General features: G+C 47.2%; 1 pseudogene; it reads left to right on the top strand.

The window, feature by feature from the left end:
- The window catches only part of LOC143410756 (leucine-rich repeats and immunoglobulin-like domains protein 1), a 30,027-nt pseudogene extending 17,997 nt beyond the window's left edge, over positions 1 to 12,030 (top strand).
- Positions 12,031 to 13,198: the final 1,168 nt, after the last annotated feature.

The following is a 13,198-nucleotide window of genomic DNA, read 5'->3' as shown; positions in this document are numbered from 1 at the left end:
GCGGTCACTAGTCCACGGGTGTGTGTGACCTGCCTGCTCTGGACAGTTAATATGAGTGCTGGTGGATGGCATGTGGCCTGAGGAACTCTTCTTTTCTCACTTTGCTGGGTCTTCTCCCCGAGTGGGGGGATTGGATCTGGGGCCTGAGCTGCCCGAACCCCTGAGCAGTTTTGTTTTATATTTTTAATATTTTTTTAGGTATAATTGGGTACAACACCTTTATTTTATTTGTTTATTTTTAATGTGGTGCTGAGGATCAAACCCAGCGCCTCACACATGCTAGGTGAGCGCTCTACCACTGAGTCCCAGCCCCAGCCCCAACCCCTGAGCATAGTTTTAAAGCATCAGTTCCTTTTCTGTGACTGAGTGACATCCTGCTGTATGGATATAGGTTTTGTTTCATCCATGCATCAGATGGCGGATATTTGATAGTGCTTTGGGGATTTTATGATTAATGTTGATGTGAACATTCATGCACTAGTTATGTGAATTCTCTTGGGATTGCACTTGGGAATGGAATCTTTGGGTCCTGTGGTAGCTCTAGGTGTGACCAAAGAACTGTCAAACTGTTTTTTCAAAGTGGCTTCAGGATATTACACACCTGCTGGCAATGTACAGGATTCTGGTTTCTCCTCATGCTTGCAGACACTTGCTATCTTTTTTATTTCAGATTTTGCTAGTGGGAACACAGTAGAATTTCATGGTAGTCTTAACATTTCCACAATGACTTATGATGTTGAATAATTTTCTAGATGCTCATTGGATTGTGCATAGCTTCTTTGGAAAAATAGCTACTCAAGTCATTTATTCATTTCTCTATTTTGTTATGAGTTATCAATTCTGAATATTAGCACATTCAGATCTATATTTGTTATGAGTTGTCAGTTCTGAATATTAGAATATTCAGAATATTAGACCTCATCGGGTCTATGATTTGTAAATACAATTTCCTAGTCTGTGAATTGTGGTGGTGGTTTTTCAGTTTCTAGACAGTTGTGCAAAAATTTTTTTAGAAATATTTTTAGAGCCAGTTGCAGTGGTGCATGCCTATAATTCCAGCAGCTTGGGAGGCTTAGTCAGGAGGATTGCAAGTTCAAAGCCACCCTCAGCAATTGCAAGGCACTAAATAAACAAACAAGAAAAGAATTCCATTTACAATAATTTTATTCTGGGGGGGGGGCAGGTACCAGGGAATGAACCCAGGGGTGCTTAACCACTGAGCCACATCCCCAGTCCTATTTTGTATTTTATTTAGAGACAGGGTCTCATTGACTTGCTTAGTGCCTCACCATTGCTGAGGCTGGCTTTAATCCTGCCTCAGCCTCCCAAGCTGCTGGGATTATAGGTGCATGCCACTGAGCCCAGCTAAGTGTAATATGAACTGTGGATTTTTCAAAGATGACCTTTATGAGGTTAAATAAGTTCCTTTCTTAAACCTAATTTTTTGAATATTTTTATTATGAAAATCTATTGGATTCTGTCTTGTGTGTAATATATTTGTGTGTGTTTCTGAGATGACTGTATAGAGTTCCCCCCCTTTGTTTTATTGATAATGGTCTAGTACATTGATTTTTGAATGGTAAACCTTGCTTTCCTGGGATCAACCTAACTTGATTATAGTATGTGATTCTTTTTAGGTGCTGTACATTTCAGTTTGCTGGGATTTTTGCTGAAGTTTTTGCATCTATACTTATAAAAGACATTGTTCTCTAGGTTGTTGTTGTTGATGTGTGTGTGTGTGTGTGTGTGTGTGTGTGTGTGTGTGTGATGTTTTTCTTAGGTGTTTGTTGTTAGAATAATAGTTGTATAAAATTAGTTGGAAGATATTCTCTTTACATCTACTTGTCCAATAAAAGAAAGAGGAAAAAAAATGCTTTGGAAGTTTTGGATTGGTTCTCTCTCTAAATGTTTGGTAGAATTCTCTTGAGTCTGGGCTTTTCTTTATAGGAATTTCTTAATTCTACATTATTTAAAAATTCTTTTTTTTTAAAGAGAGAGTGGAGAGAGAGAGAGAGAGACAGAGACAGAGAGAGAGAGAGAGAGAGAATTTTTTAATATTTATTTATTTTTTTTTTAGTTTTTCGGCAGGCACAACATCTTTGTTTGTATGTGGTGCTGAGGATCGAACCCGGGCCACACGCATGCCAGGCGAGCGCGCTACCGCTTGAGCCACATCCTCAGCCCCATTTAAAAATTCTTAAATTCTAAAGTGTCTCCTTAGTGTTGAGCCAGAATTTGTTTTTTCTTGAGTCAGTTTTAGGAATTTGTCATTTCAGCCAGGTGGTCTGGTTAGCTGGATAGAGTTGTTAGAGTGTTCCCTATTTTCCTCTGGCTGGAAGAAGGTCAGTAGTAGGGTGCCCTTTTTTGTGCCTGCTGTTTTTCCCTCCTGCCTACTAGTTGAGCTAAAGGTTTTTCAATTTTGTTGATATTTTCAAAGAACCAATTTTTGCTTTGCAGTGATTTTCTCATTTTCCTGTCCTCCTCCTTTCATTTCTACTCAAATCATGATTAATTTCTTTTTCCTGCTTGTGGTGGTGTAGTTTATTCTTCTTTTTCTGGGTTAAAAAACTGGATTATTAGTCCTAAACTTCTTTAATACAGGCTTTTCCAGCAATAAGTCCATGAGCACCATTTTAGGCGTAGCTTCCGAGACTTGAAAACTAAACACATCGTTTTCATTCAACTCAGAGCATCTTCCAGCGTCCCTGTGACTTCTCTGCTATGCGGAAGTGCACTGCTTAATTTCCACAAGTTGCTTTCCAAATACTCTCTTCACTGTGGATTTAAACGTTGTTCCATTGTCATCAAAAAAGATACTTTGTGTGATTTCCATCTTTTTAAACTTATTGGACCTATGTTTTGACCTAAAATATAGTCTTATCTTAGAGATTGTTCCATGTACATTTCAAAAGAATATTCTGCTATTGTTTGGTGGAGAGTTCCATGGGTGTATATTAGAACTAGTTGGTTTATACTGTTGTTCAAGTCTTCTTTATCCTTGTTCATCTGCCTAGTTTTTCTGCCTAGCTTTTCATTGGAAATAAGAATATTATTGTTACATTGTCTGTTCTTCTCTTCAGTTCTGACAGGTGGTGCTCTACATTTTGTAAAGCTCTGTTAGGTGCACATATTTATAATTTTTATGTCTTCCTGATGGATTGACCCATTTGCATGATAAAATATTTTGTCTCATATTGGGTGACTGTTTAATTGTCTTGGGATCTAAACTGCCTCTTGTAGGTAGTGTATACTGGATCATAGTTTTTTATCCATTATGGTTCTCCTTGCCTTTTGATCAGAGTGTTTAATTCATTTACTGTTTTGTTTTGTTGGAGGAGGGGGTACCAGGGATTGAACTCAGGGGAACTCAACCACTGAGCCACATCCCCAGCCCTAATTCGTATTTTATTTATTTAGAGACAGGGTCTTACTGAGTTGCTCAGGGCCTCACTTTTGCTGAGGCTGGCTTTCAACTCATTATCCTCCTGCCTCAGCCTCCTGAGCCGCTGGGATTACAGGCATGCACCACCACAGGTAATTCTTGTGGGTAGGGTCTGGTAGCAGTAAATTCTCTCAGTTTGGATATTTTTTAAAATCTGGGAATGTTTTAATTTCATCTTTATTTTTGAAAGATAATTTTGCTGCACCTGAGATTTCCAGACTTTTTAAATACTTTGAATATTTCTCCCTCTTGACCTTCCTGGTTTTGGATAAGAAATCAGCTACAAATATTTTCAAGGATCCCCTGTACTTGATAAGTTGTTTTTCTTGTGCTGTTTTGAAAATGCTTTGTCTTTGGCATTTAACACTTGAATATGATGAACCTAGCCTTTTGAATGAATTTTGCTTAGAGTTGATTAAACTTTTCAGATATGTGGGTTCATGTTTTTCATCCAGTTTATAAGTTTGGGTGCATCAGGGCTTCAAACATACTCTCCCTCCTCCTTGTGTCCTGTGCTTGGACTTGCATGATCTGTGTGTTGAGATGCTGGATGCTCTTGCACAGATCTCTGAAGTTCTGTGTATTTTCTTCATTCTCTTTGATTCTCAGACTGGATATCTCCGCTGACCTGTCTCAAGTTCACTGACTCACCTGCAAGTTTAGTTCTGCTACTGAGCCCTCTAGGATGGATTTTTAAAAAATATTTTTAGTTGTAGATGGACACAATACCTTTATTTTACTTAGGTTTTTTTTTTTATGTAGTCCTGGAGATTGAATCCAGGGTCTCACCCATCCTAGACAAGGGCTCTACTAGGGAGCAACAGCCCTAGTCCTAGGGTGGATTTTGTTTTGTTTTTATTTGGTTCTGAGGATTGAACCCAGGGCCTTGTGCATGCAAGCCAAGCACTCTACCAATGAGCTATATCCACCCTAGGGTGGATTTTTAATTTCAGTTACTATACTTGTAAATGCCATGGTTTGTATGTGGTTCATTTTTATAGTTTCTGTTCTCATGCTTTAATTCTCTTAGACTAGTTTTAGTTTTTCAAGTAGTTTTATAATAGCTGATGTTGTTTAAAACATTTTTTGAGAGAGAGAGAGAGAGAGAGAGAGAGAGAGAGAGAGAGAGAGAGAATTTTTAATATTTATTTTTTAGTTTTCAGCGGACACAACATCTTTGTTTGTATGTGGTGCTGAGGATCGAACCCGGGCTGCACGCATGCGCGGTGAGCGCACTACCACTGGAGCCACATCCCTAGCCCCTCTGAGGTTGTTTAATGAATCCAAGATCTCAATTTCCTCAGGGACAATTTGTATTGATGGTTTTTTTTACCTGTTTCATAATTTGTTGTTGAAAATTGGACATTTAAGATAAAATAATATGCTGGGTGCGGTAACACAGGCCCCATCCCAGCTGCTCAGGAGGCCCATGCAGTAGGATCTTGAGTTCAGAGTCAGCCTCAGCAACTTAGAGGAGGTCCTCAGCAACTCAGTGAGACCTTGTCTCTAAATAAAGTACAAAATAGGGCTGGGGATGGGGCTCCATGTTTAAGTGACCCTGGGTTCGATCCCCAGTTCAAAAAAAAAAAAAAAAAGTAAAATGACATGGCAAGTCCAGAGTCAGATCTTCCTGTCCTCCCCCAGGGCTTGCTAGCCCATCACCGTTCCTTTAGGGCCTCTCCTAGATGAGTGTTGTGGAGCCTGCTCTGCACAACCCCTTGAGTTCCTGCTTGGCTTGCTAGTGTGTAGCCAATAGTTGGACACAGAAGTCCTTAAGTCACGCCCATCAGCAAATCCTGGGTCCTTCACCCAGGCCGGGTATGTATGTGCTGGCGTGTGCTCTCACTTCCTGCTTGTGTGTGTCTGCCATCTCAGCCCAGGCAAGAAATGAGGGCTCCCCCGAAGTCTTTCCAGGGTGTGTGTCCACCCTGCATGTGGGCGTGCACTTCCTGATTCCCAGGACTCTGGTGGACCTCACAGGGCCTACTGGTGCTTTCTCCTCCACCTGACTTTCCTTCAGTTTCAGTGAACTGTCCTGTTCACCCCGACGGGCACAGTCACCTTGGACAGTGGCATGGTTACACAGTGGCCACTATTTTCATCAGATGCCTGGGGACAGGGCTTCCTGTGGTGAGCCTTCTTCATGAGTGGGGCTTTCTAGGTCTTGGCCTGACAGATCACACAGTGCCACTGCTCAGATGGGGCTTTTGGGGGAGCTACACCTGCCCCCTCAATGGTTGCTAGCTGCTGAGTCTCAAGGCTGTCACAGAGTGGGGTGGAGGCAGGTAGGACTTGGGTAACTCATAACACCAGAGAGCTCCTATCTCTTTCCAAGAGGCCTCCATTTTCTTGAGTCCACACCCTGTGGATCATTGTGTTTGATTTTCCAGAAATTGGAACCCATGATTTTGACCAATTTTTGCAGTACTTTCATCATTTTAAGGGAGTTCAGATTTCTGGGAGTCCCAACGTTCTGGAAGCCATTGTGCCAAAGTCCTTTGTGCAGCCACAACAAGTGGCACCTCTTGTGTAGCCGTGTCAACAGGTGCAGTGGGTGTGGGCCTCTAGGAAGCTTCCAGAGGGCTGGGTGACCAAGTGCTGGTGGCCCATTTCTAGTCCAGGGGCGTGCTCATGGCCTCACCTGGGTGGGGCCTGGTGTCCCTGGCCTGGTTTTGTGCGAGTGTGACAGCAGCTGGTCCCTGTCTCCTCATGGTGGCCATTCTCTCCCCAGTCTACTTCCCAAAGCCACAGATCATCACCCAGCCGGAGACGACAACAGCTGTGGTAGGCAAGGACATCTGGTTCACGTGCTCAGCAGCCAGCAGCAGCAGCTCCCCCATGACCTTTGCCTGGAAGAAGGACAATGAGGTTCTGGCCAATGCCGACATGGAGAACTTCTTCCATGTGCGCAGCCAGGATGGGGAAGTGATGGAGTACACCACCATCCTGCACCTCCACAGGGTCACCTTTGGCCAGGAGGGCTGCTACCAGTGTGTCATCACCAACCACTTTGGCTCCACCTACTCTAACAAGGCCCAGCTCACGGTGAATGGTAGGTGCCCCCGTTGGTCTCTCCCAGGCACCCTGCCCTGCTAGCTGCCCACCTAGGAGAGGACGAAGGCAGACCTGCGATCAGACTGCACTGTACCCTGGGTTTGCCCAGGGCAGGTTCTGCAGGTTAAAGCACCCTCTCCCTGGGCTTTGGGTGACTGTTGGGAGGCAGGGTGAGTGGCAGAGCTGAGCCTTAAACTTCTCTGGAACCACACAATTCAGTTTCTAGGTCCCGTATCCCAGACCCTGGGGAAGCTGTGCCCTTGAGTGGGTGGCACAGCTGTGGAAGCACAGGCCAGCCTGGGCAGGGGCAGGTCCCCACCTCTCAAGACAGCAGAGAGCAAGACAGATGTGGGGGAGGGTGGGATGAGGTCCTGTACTCAGAAACCAGCTTGTCAGAGCTGCTCTCTTCAGGGCTGCTATTTTTGGAGGGGGACGGGAGGAGTGTGAGTGGGCATCTCCTTGAGAACCCGGGGAAATTTTTCTCATCATTAAAGTGCCAGTGACAGAGTTGGCTCGAAGTTCATCAGAAGTGCCAGCAGGCTGCGCTCAGTCAGCCCCGCAGACCACAGAACAAACTTGACCACACTCAGGTTGTCTTGGTGTATTCTTAGAGAGGCCACACTGCCACCTCAAGACTCAGGCAACTAAGTGACTCTCTGCCAGGGCATTAGTTATTTACACCAGGTAAATAAGGTCCCGGGGTGCTTACCCACATCCCAGCACTTTCCTATATTTTATTTAGAGACAGGGTCTCACTGAGTTGCTTAGGGCCTCACTAAGTTGCTTAGGGCCTCACTAAGTTGCTGAGGCTGGCTTTGAACATGATCCTCCTGCCTCAGGAGCCACTGGGATGACAGGGGAGGGCCATGGTACCTGGCGGACCAGAGCAGCTTGGACAGGAAGCGTGGCGATGCCTGCCATGCAGCTGGACACTGACTCTGGAGTCCCACTGCTTGCTGAACCTGAGCCAGTGAGCCCAGTGCTTCTGCCTATGTGTGCTCAGCAGCATGGCCCTCAGGCTGCCCTGGGGATGCATGGACCTTCCCTCTGTTATTGCAGCTTAGTGAGCAGGTATTTCTGTTTCCCAGGCTCTGTCCTTGTGGCTTGTGAAGGCAGGTAAGCCTCAGGCCCCGACTTCCAGGGTCCCACCTGTGTGACCCATTTCCTATGAGGTGCAGTAGGCAGAATGTCAGCCATAGCCTGGGAATCCATCCCCAGATGAAGTGGACAGGTGGAGGAAGTGCCAGGCCGTGGTGGGGAGAGGCTGGCACTTTCCCTGGGAAGCCTACTGCTCTTGATTGAGGTGGCTGTAGCAGTCCTGGGCTGGTGGTGGCACAGGGCGGAGAGGTATTGAGCAGTGGCCCTCGCACACTGGGGGTCTCTGCCCCAGAGGTGTTCCCTGCATTTGCAGCCAGCTGTCCCCTGACCTCCCCCTTTGTGTGTGTTTTCCAGTGCGGCAGCACTGGAAATGTCTCGGGGCATTTACCAAAATGCCCCGAGACATTGCCATCCAGACTGGCACCATGGCTCCCCTTGAGTGTGCGCCCACCAGCCACCCCAACCCCCAGATTGCCTGGAAGAATGACGGAGGCACATATTTCCCTGCGGCTCGGGAGTGTCACATGCATGTCATGCCAGACGACGACGTGTTTTTCATCACTAATGTGAAAATAGATAACATGGGCATTTACAGCTGCACCGCCTAGAACTCAGCAGGCTCTGTGTCAGCGAATGCCACCCTGACTGTCTTAGGTTCGACCCTTGGTATACTCTGGGGGGTGTGTGTGTGCGCGCATGTGTAGGAGTCTGAAATGGCACTGAGGGGAAGGCCTGCGGAGTTGCTCTGTGAACCCTGGGGTTACGGGAAGGTGTTGCTACTGTTTGAAATTTGGGGCTGCATTTAGGATTTTTTTCCTCTTTTTAAAAAAAATTGTTTGGGGTCCTGTGGATTGAACCTAGGGCACTCAACCACTGAGCCTCATCCCCAGCCCTATTTTGTATTTAGAGACAGGGTCTCACTGAGTTGCTTAGGGCCTTGCTAAATTGGTGAGGCTGGTTTTGAACTTGCAATCCTCCTGCCTCAGCCTCCTGAGCTGCTGGGATTACAGGCATGCCCCACCACCCTGGCTCCTATCTCTTTAAAAAGACTAAAGGCCAGTGCAGTGCCAGAACCTTGAGCAACTGGTGACCAACGAGCATGCAGGAGGGGTGTGGTCTTAGTCAAAACCAGGGACACAGCACAGTTTGGGAACAGGAACCTTTATGACCAGAGATCAGCCATCTTCTGAAAAGCTTGCCACGCTGATGGAAGCCCTCAGATGGGATTATTAGAGAACCAAGCAGACCACAGCACTGAGGCCCCAGAGTGAGTGTGCTGTCTCTTGATCTCTTGCAGAGACCCCGTCCTTGGAAGACATCATGGTGTCTGTGGGGGAGACGGTGGCCCTCCAGTGCAGTGACTGGAAGCCCCTCCCCCTGCATCACCTGGCTCAAGGGGAACTGCCTCCTGAGCCTCACCGACAGGCACCACTTCACCTCCGGCAACCAGCTGCTGGTGGTCCAGAACGTGGTGGTGGAGGACGCGGGCCAGTACACCTGCGAGATGTTCAACATGCTGGGCACGGAGCACGCTCACAGCCAGCTGAGCATCTTGTCCATGCCTGGTTGCAGGAAGGACCACCATGGCATCTTCACCATTACCGTGGTGTGCAGCATTGTTCTTATGTCGCTGGTGTGGGTGTGCATCATCTACCAAACCAGGAAGAAGAGCGAGGAGTACAGTGTCACCAACACAGGTGAGCACGGTGGCCGTTCATTTCCGGGGCAGGAGAAGACAGGTCCACACTCTTCAAGAGCTCTCATGCTCTGGGAACTCCAGGACCTCTGGGAATGTGGTTCTGGAGAACTGAAGCCTTGGTCCTGCGGACACTGGGTTCATACTCAGGGCAGAGCCAGAAATGGAACTGCCTTGGGGCTAGGGCTGGGGCTCAGTGGTAGTGCACTTGCCTGGCATGAGTGAGGCACTGGGTTTGATCCTCAGCACAGCATATAAATAGATAAACTAAAGGTCTATTGACAAGTAAAAAAAAAAAAAAGAACTTCCTGCTGATGTCCTCCTCATAAACGGAGGTGAATTGTCCCTGAAGCATCACAGTGCTGTGGATTTATTAGTTTTGTCTCCCTTCCTGTCATTCTTCCCCGTCTTTTGTGGTCTCACATGCTTTTGACCTGGGCTCAGGTTCAGCTCAGGTCTGGGAGGGCCTCCTACCTGCACCAACTCCTGGTCTCTGCGTAGCCTCGATGGCTGTTGCCAGGGGATCCTGTTCGGGGCCTGACAGTGAATGCACATCTGCATCTGTTGTCACCGCAATCCTGAATATTTCATTGTCTTATCTCCTTGCAGATGAAACTATTGTGCCACCAGATGTTCCAAGCTACCTCTCTTCTCAGGGGACCCTTTCTGACTGGTGAGAAACCTCAATCAGGACTGAGGGTGGCCATTGGGCCAACAAGCACATCGAGAGCAACAGTAAGGCCTCTGATACAGTGAGATGGAGCTCTATCTAGGTGACTGTCCTCCGTAGGTGGAGATGGCCTCTAGCTCCCTATTCAGGTGTCTGGCATTAGGTGGGAGGGAGCATCAGGTGAACAAGGCAGCTGCTGGCCCAGGCCTCTGTTGTTCAGCTCAGTCCTGGTCTGTGCAAGCTCTTCAGAGGTTTCAACATCCTGTCTCTCCGGAAGGTCACCATCTGGGCTTAGCAGTAAGCCTCCCAGTTGGGATAAGGTAGGACCACTGTCAGAAACAGCTGAAGGGTACCCCCAGGCCCTGAAACCAAGCCCTGCTTCCACAGTTGGCCCTTGGTATCTGTGGGTTCGATTCTCTACACACTAGAAATATCCAGGGCGGAGAAGGTGCATGCACATGCAGCCTTCTTTTCCTTGTCATTATTCCCCCAAAACACAGTCCAATAGCTGTGCACACAAAGTTACATTTTACTAGTCACAATGCTTAATCTAGGGTGACTTACATGGGACAGTGTATTCAGGTTATGTGCAAATGGTGTGTTATTATATACAAGGGAACTTGAGCATCCCTGAATTTTGGGATCTGTGTGGGGGCTCTGGCACCATGAAGGTACCAAGGGATGCGAGTGCAGCGGCAGTGCCCAGACCTGCTCTGTATTCCAGACTCACAGGGAAAGCTCTCTGCAGGGGGCGCTATTTCAGTTGGTGGGAGATTGTGAGTGCTTGCTGAGCTGAAGGCCGGGCCTGAGAGAGCTGCTCCTCTAACATGGCTGCAGATGCTCAAAGACTGCTTGCTGGGAAAGTGGTACTAGAAAACAGGCCCATTGCCAGCTTTGTGGTGGCACAGTAGTAACTCACACTGATAGAGAGACTACAGCAGCAGCCCCACCAGTCCTGCTCATCAAACTCACTGAGACCTCCTCTGCAGTTTTTAACCTGGGGAGTGTGTTGCAGGTGTGTGTCTGAGAGATGCGGGCTTCTTCCCAGAGGTTATGTCCACAACATCATGCAGAGGCAGCCCAAGCTCTGTGTTAGATACAGTAAAGAGCCCTGGAAAGTGTCAGAAAAAGCCACTGGGACACCTGGTCCACCTAAGATGGATAGGTGATGCTTCCACCAGGAAAAGCAGTGCCTTTTTGAAATCAAGATCTGGGTTGACCCACTCACTAAATGAAGAGGGGAGACGCCTACATTTCTGTCTAGCACTCTCTAAATTGGGTATTTAGTATATAAACAGGAAGCTCTGGCCTGGTGCCCTTTTAATTCTAGAGGAGTGTGTCTCTTAGTTACTATTTATGGTACAGTAAACCCGAGCAATAATTTTCCAGAATAATAAGCAACATAGGGGGTTTTAGTATCTGTTCACCAGGGCTGTTTTGAGGTTAAATTTCTAATTGTTCAGAAGACTCTTAACCCTGCATGGTACCTAATTAAATTGTTGGGGTTTTTCTTTTTTCTATTTTTTTTTTTTTTTTGCCTCTGATCACAGTAGTGTGACTACATTCTCTAAGTACAAGATTAGCTTAATCTGGGGCATGTGAGCAAGAAGGAGCCCATCTCCACTAACGGTGTGGCATGTGTCCAGCCTTTTCTGTGAAGGTCTTTGGGGAGGGGGCGTTTGCAGGCCGGGGGCAGGACCCCACTTGGGTGCAGGTGGGTGGCCTGTTCTGTGGGGGTGGCTCTGACCTGGCCCATCTCTCCTTCAGAACCCAGTGGCCCTCTTGTGTGCAGTGACTGCAATGCTGATGTGGACAGTTACTCCAAGGAGCAGGCCCCCCACCCTCAGCCCACATGCAGGGACAGCACACAGCCAAGTGCACTGTGTGGCCAGGATCCCAGCCAGGGCGACCAAGGAGACTCTCCACATCATCCTTGCAGTGGGGCCGGGGACAGGTCCCTGTACCCCAGCAAACAATAGAATGCCGACATCCTTGAGGAAGCCGGCGGTGTCCCTAGATGGAAAAGGTGATCCCTTACTATCCTCCTGGCCTCCCTGGCAGCTACACTAGCTGCTACAGCTGGTCATGCTGGAACTTGGCTCTGACGGCCTTCTCTTTCCCCAGGGGGCTTTGCCTGTACTCTATAGTGAGGCTGTGCGACGTGGACCCCACAGATGTTCAGCCCTGCCCTGTGTGCCCTTCAGGCAGCACAGAGCTCCCAGAGGCCTCCTTGGCCTTTCCTGCAGGTTGCTGTTTCCTTGGAGGGGGGTTAGGAATAGTTCTGGTGCCTTAGTGCATGGTGGGAATTTAGAGACAAAAACCACATTTGTTTCCTGGGGTTCCTGGTGGGTTTGGAAGGACGGGGAGTCCTTGGTGTTGTGTGCTCTTTGCAGTTATGTTTAGCCTGTGTTGGTGGCTCCTGCAATGTGTCTTTGCTGTGAGGGGCTTTTCCCTGGAGGCTTGCTTCTTTGAGGGGTGGAGTGAAGGTTGCTAATCCACCATAAGCCATGAGTTAGGACGGTAGGCCTTTCTCCCTTCTCTGAAGCTCACTTTTTCTTAAAAGCAAATGTCATCTTGTCCATGTCGCCGGATTGTTAGCTGAGGCTTTTTATTAAGGCAAAGACTGCTGGTGTTGGTACCTGTGGATTTTTCAATAGTGATGTTTTAATTCTGCTAATATAATATTACATTGGGGGTAAAAAAGATCAAGTTCTCACCTTCCAGGGCTAGCTCATGTCTACTGAGGAGCCTGAGCAGGCCCATCCATGCCCTCCCTTCACATAGACGGGACTGGGTGTGGACTACATAAGATTGAGCCCTAGACCTGGGTGTGTTTGCACTTTTGAGACCTGTAGCTAACTGTCTTGTGAGTGCCAATGTGTAATTCACTGAAAATTACATTGAAACAAATAAGGTCCTTAAAAAAATCTCAAAGTACATTTCTTTAGCCAAAAAGCTGAAGGGAGATATTAGCCAAATGGCTACCTATGTCAGATGTTCCTGTCAGAGGTCATCATTGTTCCAGAGGTCATCATTGATCCATTGTTTTGTCCTCAAGAGTTAACTGATAAATGTTACTTCCACAAAATATGTGAATTTGCTGCTTCTGAGAGGCAATGTGAAAGAGGAAGTATTAGTTTTATGTACAAATTTATTTATTTATAGAAATTTTGGTACAATGTACATTGAAAACATGTAAAATATTGAAGTGTCTAACAAACGGCACTGAAGTGTCTTT

Source organism: Callospermophilus lateralis, chromosome 11, assembly GCF_048772815.1.
Source record: "Callospermophilus lateralis isolate mCalLat2 chromosome 11, mCalLat2.hap1, whole genome shotgun sequence".
Taxonomy (NCBI): domain Eukaryota; kingdom Metazoa; phylum Chordata; class Mammalia; order Rodentia; family Sciuridae; genus Callospermophilus; species Callospermophilus lateralis.
Note: the sequence above shows the minus strand (reverse complement) of the source record. Positions and strands in the feature narration are given on the sequence as shown.